The following is a 12288-nucleotide window of genomic DNA, read 5'->3' on the forward strand; positions in this document are numbered from 1 at the left end:
GAGTTCCCAGCACCTTTCGAATATAAAGATGAGAAGGCAGTCCCATGGATATATCAGCCCAGAGCTTTTAAGCAGGGGCAGGAAGATAAACCTTTAATGATTAACGAACCAAATGTCACTTCAATTGTGGGCCCAGCAGGAATGACGCGCAGCGGCCGAGTGTTCGCACCAAGAACTGTTGATACTTCTGAGAGAGCTAAATGGAAGGAGGTTGTTGTCCAGATCCCTATTCCTAATCAGGGGATGCAAGACATGCACCTGTCTCCTAAAGCTGGTGTCACTCGTGAGGAGGCTGAGGAGTTTTTGAAAATAATCAAGAAAAGCGATTACAAGGTGGTGGACCAGCTAAACCAAACACCCTCCAAAATTTCCATGTTATCTCTCCTCCTTAACTCAGAAGCGTACATGAATTCGCTGTTGAAGGTATTGAGCGCCGCTCATATCACCAAGGACATAACAATAGAACAGTTTGATGACGTAATAGCTTGTGTGACTACTGGAAATTTCTTGGGTTTTAATGATGACGAACTACCGATTGAAGGGAAGAACCATAACAAGGCTATCCACATCTCTTTGAAATGCATGGATACTATACTGTCAAGGGTGTTGGTAGACACATGTTCCTCATTGAACGTCATGCCAAAGACAACTTTGATAAAACTGCCAGTAGAAGGAATAAGTATGAAGCCCAACACCCTAATCGTAAAAGCATTTGATGGCTCAAGGCGAGCAGTGATAGGAGAGGTTGACTTACCAACCAAGATAGGTCCAACAATTTTTAATATTACATTCCAGGTCATGGATATACATCCTGGTTACAGTTGCTTACTCGGGAGACCCTGGATTCACTCCGCAGGTGCTGTCACCTCCACTCTGCATCAAAAACTAAAATTCATCACAAATGACAAAATGATTGTGGTTGGAGGAGAAGAAGATATCTTGGTCAGTCACTTAACATCTTTTCGATATATCGAGGTGGATGGCGAAATCACTGAGACACCCTTCCAATCCTTGGAAGTAGTGAACATGATGGCCATTCAACAGACCTTGGAGGCCCCGAAATCAGGACCATCCATGGCCTCATGGCAGGGAGCAAAAGCTGTTATGGAAAGTGAAGATGCACAAGACTGGGGCAAAGTGGTGGAAGTGAAAGAGAAACGAGACAAGTTTGGCCTGGGGTATGACCCATCATCAGACAGAGCTGGTAGCCAATCTAACAAAGAGAAGATTCCTTCTGTGGAGAAAATGTTCACCAGCGCTGGCCACATCTTTGGCAAGCAGGTGGCAATGATCAATGAAGAAGACCGCAAGGAGGGGGTGTCCAGCTGGATGCGTCAAGCCGCACCTAATGAAGAACTAACAAACTGGAAGGCTATGGAAGTTCCCCAAATATTTCAAAAGTAATTTTATCATTTTTAGACAAAACCCTGTGCTCTGCCTAAGGCACAGTGGCATGTTGTAAGGCCTCCTTTACCTTTTTCAAGAGTTTTTATCATTAATGAAATGACGTTTTGCATTCAAATTTTTGTTCCTTTTCTTTCGTTTTGATCTATTTACGAAAATGGCAATCAATTTTTTATGCACGCACTTTCTAAATAAACTGCATAAATCATAACATGCAGAAACACCACCGAGACCATTGATAACAACACTGCTATGGTCCAATATGACTTTGATTGTCCAATCTACCAAGCTGAAGACGAAGTGGGGGAAGATTGCGAACTCCCTGAAGAGTTGGCCAGATTACTCAGACAAGAAGAAAAGGTTATTCAACCACACCAGGAAGACGTTGAAGTTATCAATTTGGGAATAGAAGAAGATAGGAGAGAAGTAAAGGTAGGCGCCGCACTTCAAGATACAATGAAGACAAGACTGATAGAGCTCCTCCACGAATATGATGACGTGTTTGCTTGGTCATACCAAGACATGCCTGGATTAGACACTGATATTGTGACTCACAAGCTTCCCCTTAAAGAAGAATGCCCTGCCGTCAAGCAAAAGCTAAGAAGAACTCGACCAGATATGGCTCTCAAGATCAGAGAAGAAGTGAGAAAGTAGTTTGACGTTGGTTTCCTGGAAGTCGCTAAATACCCACAATGGGTTGCTAACATTGTACCGGTGCCGAAGAAAGATGGAAAAGTCCGCATGTGCGCAGACTACCGAGACTTACACAGAGCTAGTCCCAAAGACAATTTCCCATTGCCTCACATTGATGTACTGGTGGATAACACAACTCAATTCTCCGTGTTTTCCTTCATGGATGGTTTCTCAGGATACAACCAAATTAAGATGGATCCCAAAGACATGGAGAAGACCACGTTCATTACTCCTTGGGGCACCTTTTGTTACAAAGTAATGCCATTTGGTTTAAAAAACGCTGGGGCAACATATCAACATGCCATGGTGACTCTCTTTCATGACATGATTCATGAAGAAATTGAGGTGTATGTCGATGACATGATTGCCAAATCCCAGACAGAAGAAGGGCACATCACCAACCTGGAGAAACTATTCACACGTTTGAGGAAGTTTAGGTTGAGACTTAATCCTAATAAATGCACATTTGGGGTTCGATCTGGAAAGCTTTTAGGCTTTATTGTAAGCCAAAAGGGAATTGAAGTAGATCCTGACAAGGTCCGAGCCATTCAGAACATGCCTGCACCAAAGACTGAGAAAGAGGTTCGCGGTTTCTTGGGGAGACTAAATTACATCGCCAGATTTATTTCTCACCTTACAGCAACATGTAAACCAATATTCAAGCTTCTGAGGAAGAATCAAGGCGTGGAGTGGAATGAGGATTGTCAGATAGCCTTTGATAAAATCAAGGAATACTTGCAAGAGCCACCGATTCTAATGCCCCCTGCAGAAAGGAGACCCCTCATCATGTACTTAACAGTGCTCGACGAGTCCATGGGTTGTGTATTGGGACAACAAGATGAGACTGGTAGAATAGAGCATGCCATATATTATCTGAGCAAGAAGTTTAATGATTGTGAGACCAGATATTCCTTACTCGAGAAGACTTGTTGTGCACTCACATGGGCTGCTAAGCGTCTCCGGCAGTACATGCTAACTCACACAACTTGGCTGGTATCTAAAATGGATCCCATCAAGTACATATTCGAGAAACCAGCTCTCACTGGTAGGATTGCTCGATGGCAGATGTTGTTGTCAGAATATGATATCCAATATGTTACACAAAAAGCGATCAAGGGAAGCATACTAGCAGACCATCTTGCTCATCAACCACTGGAGGATTACCAATCTTTGAAATTTGACTTTCCAGATGAGGACATCATGGCTGTTAAGGATGTTGAAGACTCCGAACTAGAGGAAAGCCTCGAGCCAAGAGCAGGTTGGACGCTCATGTTTGATGGTGCCTCAAACGCAATAGGCCATGGAATTGGGGCAGTGCTGATGTCTCCTAAGAATTTCCACCTACCGTTCACCGCAAAGCTCTGTTTTACCTGCACAAATAACATGGTTGAGTATGAAGCTTGCATACTAGGGTTGGAAGAAGCTATTGAGTTGAAGATCAAGATACTAGAAGTATTTGGGGACTCTGCTCTAGTCATACATCAGATCAAAGGTGATTGGGAAACAAGGCATGCTAATCTAATTCCATACTGGGATTATGTGCTGAAGTTACTCCCAAAGTTTGACGAAATCACTTTCTCTCATATTCCTCGAGAAGAGAATCAGATGGCAGATGCCTTAGCAACTCTGGCCTCCATGTACAAATTGATATGGCCCAACCATCAACCTCATATTGAGATTAGGCGTTTTGACGAACCTGCTCATTGCCTGACAACAGCAGAAGAGCCAGATGGTAAACCCTGGTTCTTTGATATCAAACAGTATCTGGAGAAGAGGGAGTATCCGGCAGAGGCTTCCAGCCTTGACAAAAGGACCCTCCAGAGATTGGCATCAAAATTCCTCTTGAATGGAGAGGTATTGTACAAGCAAAACTACGACATGGTTTTGTTGAGGTGTGTAGACAAACATGAAGCAGATCAGCTTATGAGGGACATACACGAAGGCTCTTTCGGTACGCACGCCAATGGGCATGCCATGGCCAAGAAAATTCTAAGGTCAGGTTACTACTGGTTGACGATGGAAGCTGACTGTTACCATTACACCAGAGCATGCCACAAATGCCAAATCTATGCTGACAAAATACATGTACCGCCTACCCCATTGAATGTCATAGCATCACCTTGGCCTTTCTCTATGTGGGGCATCGACATGATTGGAATGATAGAACCCAAAGCGTCAAATGGACACAGATTTATCTTGGTGGCCATAGATTATTTTACCAAATGGGTGGAAGCCGTGTCTTATGCGAACGTCACAAAGCATGTAGTCGCCCGTTTCTTGAAAAATAACATCATATGTCGATATGGTATTCCCAACAAAATTATCACTGATAATGGGTCTAATCTCAACAACAAGACCATGGATGAGTTATGCGCAACATTCAAGATCGAGCACCACAACTCATCACCCTATCGACCTAAGATGAATGGGGCTGTTGAAGCTGCAAATAAAAATATCAAGAAAATCATCCAAAAGATGGTTGTTACATACAAGGATTGGCATGAGATGTTACCTTTTGCGTTACATGGCTATCGCACATCGATACGAACTTCAACAGGGGCAACTCCTTATTCCTTGGTATACGGTATGGAAGCGGTTCTCCCTATAGAAGTAGAGATCCCCTCGATGAGAGTCCTGATGGAGGCTAAGCTAGACGAGGCAGAAGGGTTCAATCAAGGTACGACGAGCTCAACCTTATTGAGGAGAAACGCTTGAAAGCGTTAGGTCATGGTCAACTCTATCAGAGGCGTCTTAAAAAGGCATTCGACAAGAAAGTTCGTCCTAGGGTGTTTCAAGAGGGAGATTTGGTACTGAAGAAAATCTTGCCCATTCACAAAGACTCTAGAGGGAAATGGACACCAAATTATGAAGGCCCATTTGTGGTGGTTAGAGCCTTTTCCGGAGGCGCTCTAATTCTAGCAACTATGGACGGTGATGAGTTGCCGCTTCCCACCAACGCTGATGCTGTTAAAAAGTACTTCGCCTAAAAAAGGTGGAATAATAAAATCCGCTAAATCGAAAACCTGAAAGGGCGATTTAGGCAAAAATGGCTATCCCGGTGGATCGAAAACCCGAAAGGGCGATCCAGGCAAAAATTAGGGATAAAAATAAAAGAATTTGACCCGCTGAGTTGAAAACCCAAAAGGGCGACTCAGGCAAAAATGGGTATCCCGGTGGATCGAAAACCCGAAAGGGCGATCCAGGCAAAAGTTAGGGATTAATTCCAAGGCAAAGAGTTGTACTTACAGACATCTGGCATACCCTGGAAGACAAAGAATCGATCTACCTCACTTTTCAAAAGCAAGTGCTCATACTATCGAAGGCATAAGGATCATAACAGTGTGGAAACTCAATAAGAACTCAATTCTCATTGCCATTTTGTTTTCTATGCACAGCAATTACCTCATTAAGGAATTGCATTTTATGTACAATCACCCATTTAAGGGTCAAATCAATAAAAGAGAATTTTTCTCAACAAAATGTGCCCAAATCATTTTTTTTATTTTATCTGTTTGTTTGCAAAGAACCTTTTATTTTTGATAAACATCACTTTTAAAAACTATTGGAGAAAAAATGCATGTTTGAATAAAGTGGTAAAATTGCTCTTGAAACAGTAAGCGGACGAATCCTTTAGTCCTCAAGACTCACTCTTGTCTTTCATAAAGGTGCAGGACTGATTGCAGACAATTATGTTCCTTTCAACTACTGATTCATACCTCTCATAAATGTACTCATGGTATAGCCAGACCTGGGCAAGGCTCCATCACCTTTCCAACAGAAACATTGATAAATCATGGACGGGGTATCGCGTGTCGAAAGTCTGAACCTTTCAATGACTTGGAACAACCCAAATATATTCCCAAAACCACCTAGCAGGGGCATTAAAATTTGATTTCCATTGATAGCCCCAATGATAAAAAATCTATATTATTGGCATCATACCTCAAAGCGAAATGTCCTAACCGGGGCATATCCAATTACCCAGTTGCATTCCTGCATGCATCACAGGCATCATCTCATGCATAATTTCCTGCCAAACAAGGAAATAAAAAAAAACAGTCATATCAATCATCAACATACTCATGCATAACACCCCCACAAAATGAGAATTTCAGTAAAATAAAAATCATCCGCATTCCTACATGCACAGCCAAATATCCCCAGCGAAATTGCATACTTGCATACATCCCATGCATGGAATTCCCACCTAAAGTGGGACATTATACAAAAATCAAATATAAAATAACAAGATCCAAGGTCATTCATATATGACTCGGACATTCCTCATTTCCAAATGAAGTTATTACCCTACATATGCTCGTAGGGTTATTTCTCAGCAAATCACTTTTCAACTTGTTTTTAATAATGATATTCCCAGCATTTTTCTTTACAGTCATTGCTCCCCAAGCAGAGGTTACCCTAAAAATCTCTTATAGGCTTTTTCCCTTGCAGATCATTTCTAGTAAATCTCCCTCAAAAGGAGTCTTTTGAAAAAATTCCCCCAACAGACGAATATTCGAGATACTGCTTCATTTATCTGAAGAATCTCATTTATCTGTTCGAGATACTACTCTAAGTATCCTCGGAAAGTCTTAGATTCAATTAAAGTATTTTTCCCTTGCTGAAATATTTTAATTCTATCAATATAAGATGCTGTTTCGACCCGATACAGAGAATCTCACTTTTACTGTTTGAGATACTGCTTCATCAATATGAAGAGTCTCATTTCAGATATTTTTTTAGAGATACTGCTCTAAGTATCCTCGGAAAGTCTTAGATTCAATTAAAGTATTTTTCCCTTGCTGGAATATTTTAATTCTATCAATGTAAGATGCTGTTTCGACCCGATACAGAGAATCTCACTTTTACTGTTTGAGATACTGCTTCATCAATATGAAGAGTCTCATTTCAGATATTTTTTTAGAGATACTGCTCTAAGTATCCTCGGAAAGTCTTAGATTCAATTAAAGTATTTTTCCCTTGCTGGAATATTTTAATTCTATCAATATAAGATGCTGTTTCGACCCGATACAGAGAATCTCACTTTTACTGTTTGAGATATTGCTTCATCAATATGAAGAGTCTCATTTTAGATATTTTTTTAGAGATACTGCTCTGAGTATCCTCGGAAAGTCTTAGATTCAATTAAAGTATTTTTCCCTTGCTGGAATATTTTAATTCTATCAATATAAGATGTTGGTTCCACCCGATACAGAGAATCTCACTTTTACTGTTTGAGATACTGCTTCATCAATATGAAGAGTCTCATTTCAGATATTTTTTTAGAGATGCTGCTCTAAGTGTCCTCGGAAAGTCTTAGATTCAATTAAAGTATTTTTCCCTTGCTGGAATATTTTAATTCTACCATATAAGATGCTCTTTCGACTCGATACAGAGAATCTCACTTTTACTATTGAGATGCTGCTTCATCGATATGAAGAGTCTCATGCCATATTTCCTTTATACTGCTCTAACATCTTGAAAAATCTTGAGTTTTAGCTAGGGATGTCATTCCATTGCTAACATATCTTGACAGTAACGTCCAAGATACTGTTCTGACGACTCCCAGAAAGTCTTGACTGTTCCATTTTACTGTGGGATGATGTCTTTTTGCCATTTCTCACCGCATTTTCTTCCTTTCATTGCCTAGGACAAAATTTGGGTCTTCTTGTATTTAATTATCTCCCACCGTGAATGCGTAAAGACTACTGTCATTATCACCTACTGGTTTGAGGTAATTAAATAGGGGTAGCTGTCATACCCCAATTTTGTCCGGCCATTTTGGTTTAATCAATGAGATTTCTTTGTTTCAAAAGTCCCATATTTAGAATTTGCTTTTTTTAGAAACATATATGTTTTTTTTAAATCTCATGTTTAGATTTTTTGTATTTAAAATAGAATTGTGTTGTTTTTAAATTAAAAAGTTCCATATTTATATTGTGTTGTTTTTTAAATTAAAAAGTCCCATATTTATATTTTTGTATTTAAAATAGAATTGTGTTGTTTTTTAAATTAAAAAGTCCCATATTTATATTTTTGTATTTTAAAATAGAATTGTGTTGTTTTTTTAAAAATTAAATTACTATACTTAGTTTTTGTGTTTAAAATTAGAATTATGGTGTTCTTTAGATTAATTCATTACACTTAAGTTAGAAATATATTGTTTTTAAAATTAAGTCATTTTTACTTAAATTAGAAATTTGTTGTTTTTAAAATTTTAAATTGATTAGCATAAATAAATATTGAGTTAAATTTTGAAAAAAGCTTAAAAGGAAATTACATAATTTAATTCAATAAGTCCCAAATAATCCAAACACACATTTTGTCCTTAAAAAAAATTAAACTAAATAGTTACATCTTAACTAAGTGAAATTTGCTGCAAAAATGTCCCTAATTTACAGCCTACTCTTTCTTCCCATTCCATCAAAGCCACTTCATAGCTGTAACCTGCAGAGACAAAAACAGCTTATTTTAAAAGCACTTAAAAAACTGAAAAAACAACTAATAAATAACTCAGTTTGAAGCTTTATCCAAAGGATTAATTGGAACATCTAAAAAGGCATTGCAACAATGGCTTAAACAAGAACAAATCAAATCCCACATAATCTGGGATGAGAAAATCAAAAAAACAGGAGTGTTTTAAGGCTTAATCTTTTCTTCATAATAACAACAGATGAGAGGTTAACAAGGACAGAGAGCAAAAGCAATTCTTCACAAAAAAAACAAAACCACAGCAAGAACAGCAACAACACAGTAAGAAATTTCTTCTAAAAAAACCCTAAACCACAACAACAACAGCATAGGCACAACAAGAGATTTCTTCTAAAAACCTAGAACACACATCAAGAGCAACATAACAATATTTCATAAAAAACCCTTTTCCAGCATCGTTACCCGGCTGAAATCCTGTCACAAACTACACTAAAGCTCAGAAAAGGCGATCCAAGCGAAGAAAAAGAATTTGAAGAAGAAAACTAACTGAGTCGGACAGAAGCAACAAGAAGACTCACCTGGGATTTGACCTTCTCGGTAAGTTTTCGGCCAATGTCTTCTCCTCCTTGGACTATAAAAGTATTATAGCAAATGTATGAACATGTTAGGTTGTTCTTGCCTTATACATATGCGGATCGAGCTTTACCTTTTGTTTTCATGTAGATCTCTCTGCATGGTGTACTCTGTTTAGCGTTAGATTTGTTTTGTTTTGTTTGATTTGATTCAAGAGAGGTTCGATACTCCGATCCGAAAGATCGGCGGTTTTTGAGAGGGAAATAAGGTGAGGATTCGTGCTTAGGGGGTAGATTAGAGGAGGGTTGTGTTTGTTTTTTTTGGTTCGACGGTGGTTGGCTGCCGATCACCGCGTCGCTCCGGTGAGGCCATAGGAATCAGGTGGTCGGAAGAGAGAGAGGAAATGATTTTTATTGTTGTTCTGGTTTTTGTTTGTTTTAATGGTATTAATTTATATGTGTGAAGGTTTAATACTCTTGTTTTTCTTTGACATTGACGGTTCTTTTTAAAAAGCCATCGTTGATATTTAATTAAGAGAATTAATAATACATTGAAACCAAAGTAGGAATTTGATTAATCCTGAGCTGACAGTGATTGTTTAGGCTACCCGAAGCAATATATGGAAAGTTTCATCCCATTTTCCCAAACGTTGAAGCTAGTGTTTTCTATTTATTTAAGTTTCCTTTTTCTCTCTGCTTTGCTTTAATTATGAATGTGACAGAGTTGTTTAACCCAACACGTGACGGAGGCGGTGGCCTCATCATGGCTTTGTTTTTATATATAAAGAATTTTATTTAGCATTCCTATTAGGTCCAATTTTAGATTATCCTATTTATTGTATTTCTATTTTTCATTAATCTCCCAAGCAAATTTTATTATACTTCCTATTGTATTGTTTCTTTTTTAATTAAAATTTATTCTACTCCAATTTATTAATTGCTAGTTAGTTAATTGAATAAATTAAATTAATCAAATTAATGTTTTCTTTTACAAAATAATAGAGTCGTTATTATAATAAATAAATCGACTTATGTTAATCCGAAGTGTTAATCCAATGTCAAACTTTGTTTAAGAAATGATTAACTCACAATCATAGTTCAAATCATTTCTAAATTTAACGTACCTCAAATTTTTAACTTGGGATGAAAAGGATATAGGAAGCGTTCGCTTCGCTATTTCTCAATTACTCGAACGATTGGCGTACGCCATATTGCTCGAATATTTGTCACCCAATTAAAACTTTAAATAAACACCAATTTCAAATCACTTTCTCCAAATTAAATATAATTTCTAAATTCAAATCATTTTTAAACTTCAACCATCATATTCAAATCATTTAAAAAAAAATCAATTACCAATTCTAAATCCGTTAAATTCTAAATTTTCAGATAATAAAAGGATAGGAGGCATTCGCCTCAGTATTTTTCGATCATTCGAATAATTGGCGTACGCCACATTGCTCGAACTTTCATCATTTAATTAAAACATCAAACCATAACATTTTAAATCATTTTCTAAATCAACTACAAATCCTAGGTCCTAAATTCTAAATTTCAGATAATAAAAGGATGGGAGGCGTTCGCCTCACCATCTTTCGATTATTCGAATAATTGGCGTACGCCACATTGCTCGAGTTTTCGTCATCCAATTAAAACCGCGATCATATAAATTCAAATCACCTCTTATATCTAATGCAAATTTTACAAAAATAAACTTTATAACTTACTCTTTAATTGAAGGGGATGGGAGGCATTCGCCTCACCATTCCTTGATTATTTGAATAATTGGCGTACGCCACATTGCTCAAATCATCGACCTTTCAAAACTCACCAATTCAAAATTCAAACTCATTTCGCAAATCAAACGCAACGTCTAAAAACATATCTTTTATAAATTAAACTTCGGATGATAAAAGATGGGAGGCGTTCGCCTCACCATCTCTTGATTATTTGAATAATTGGCGCTCGCCATATTACTCAAGTTATCAACTTCTGACTAAAACACATTAAATAAACTTGGATAAGGGAATAAGTGGCGCTCACCTCATTATTCTTTGAATAAGCAAGTAAGAGGCGTACGCCTCACTACCGTGCATATTCAACATCCACAAACAAACTTTCGAAATATCGAACGAAAAAGGAGTAGAAGGCGTTCGCCTTATTATTCCTCAAAAGAATTGGACGATTGGTGTGCACCACATTGCTCAATCTTTCGTCGTTCTTCAAAACACCTTAACAAATCAAATTAATGTCTCGCCCCCGTGCGACTGTTGAATGTAATCTTAAGTGTCGGGTTTTTGTTATCGTATCCACAGGGATTGTAAGATATCACCGCCTTTCGATGGTTGTATTAATTCTTAGCTTAAGGTATCAATAGGGTTTTGGTGTTTGTCACAGTATCTTGCATAAAAAGGTAATAAAATGTGGTAAAAGTTTTGGTTTGAATATTTGAGAAATATTGCCAAAGTTAGGGTTCAACGATCACTTTGCATGTATATGTTCGATCAACAAACTTATAAACTCCTTTAGATGATAAATTATTTCACAAAGTCCTCCCAATGTGTTTCTCTCGAACACACATTGTGTGTTTTCCCATTTTGATCCATTGTTTATCTCTAACACAATCTATCAAAATGACAACTTTTTGGTTCAACCTTATGGTGAACAAAATCATTCATTACTATCTCTAGCTAACAAATAAGATTGGATGAAAACCTAGGTTAAGAGTTGGTAAACATCTCTCGATCATAAACCAACACAAAGAGTTTTCAATAAGAACAAAGTTTTCACCATATATTCACCATTAAAGAGTTTACAATATGAAGATCCTTACATTTACACACAAAGCTAATGATCATCTACATCTAACCTTGACAAATGGAGGACTTAGCTACTCATTTTCATGGTAGCTTGGTCGGCAAGTTTCGGAAGAAGGTTGATCAACATCCAAGTCGAATAATCAAGATTGGATGGGAATCCACCTTCTTTTTGTAAAAGATGGTTAAGAGATGAATAGAAATGAAATCTAGGTCACAAAAGATCCTTGGAACAATGCTGTAAAAATATCTGGAAAAAGTACAAAAGTGTAAAAAACTAGGTATGGCTCCAAAAAGTGGCACTTGCTACTTATAGAGCAGCTACTGAGCTGTCATGCTCGCTAGGCGAGCAGAATGGCTCGCCTAGCGAG

This window comes from Lathyrus oleraceus, chromosome 2 (genome assembly GCF_024323335.1).
Source record: "Lathyrus oleraceus cultivar Zhongwan6 chromosome 2, CAAS_Psat_ZW6_1.0, whole genome shotgun sequence".
Taxonomy (NCBI): domain Eukaryota; kingdom Viridiplantae; phylum Streptophyta; class Magnoliopsida; order Fabales; family Fabaceae; genus Lathyrus; species Lathyrus oleraceus.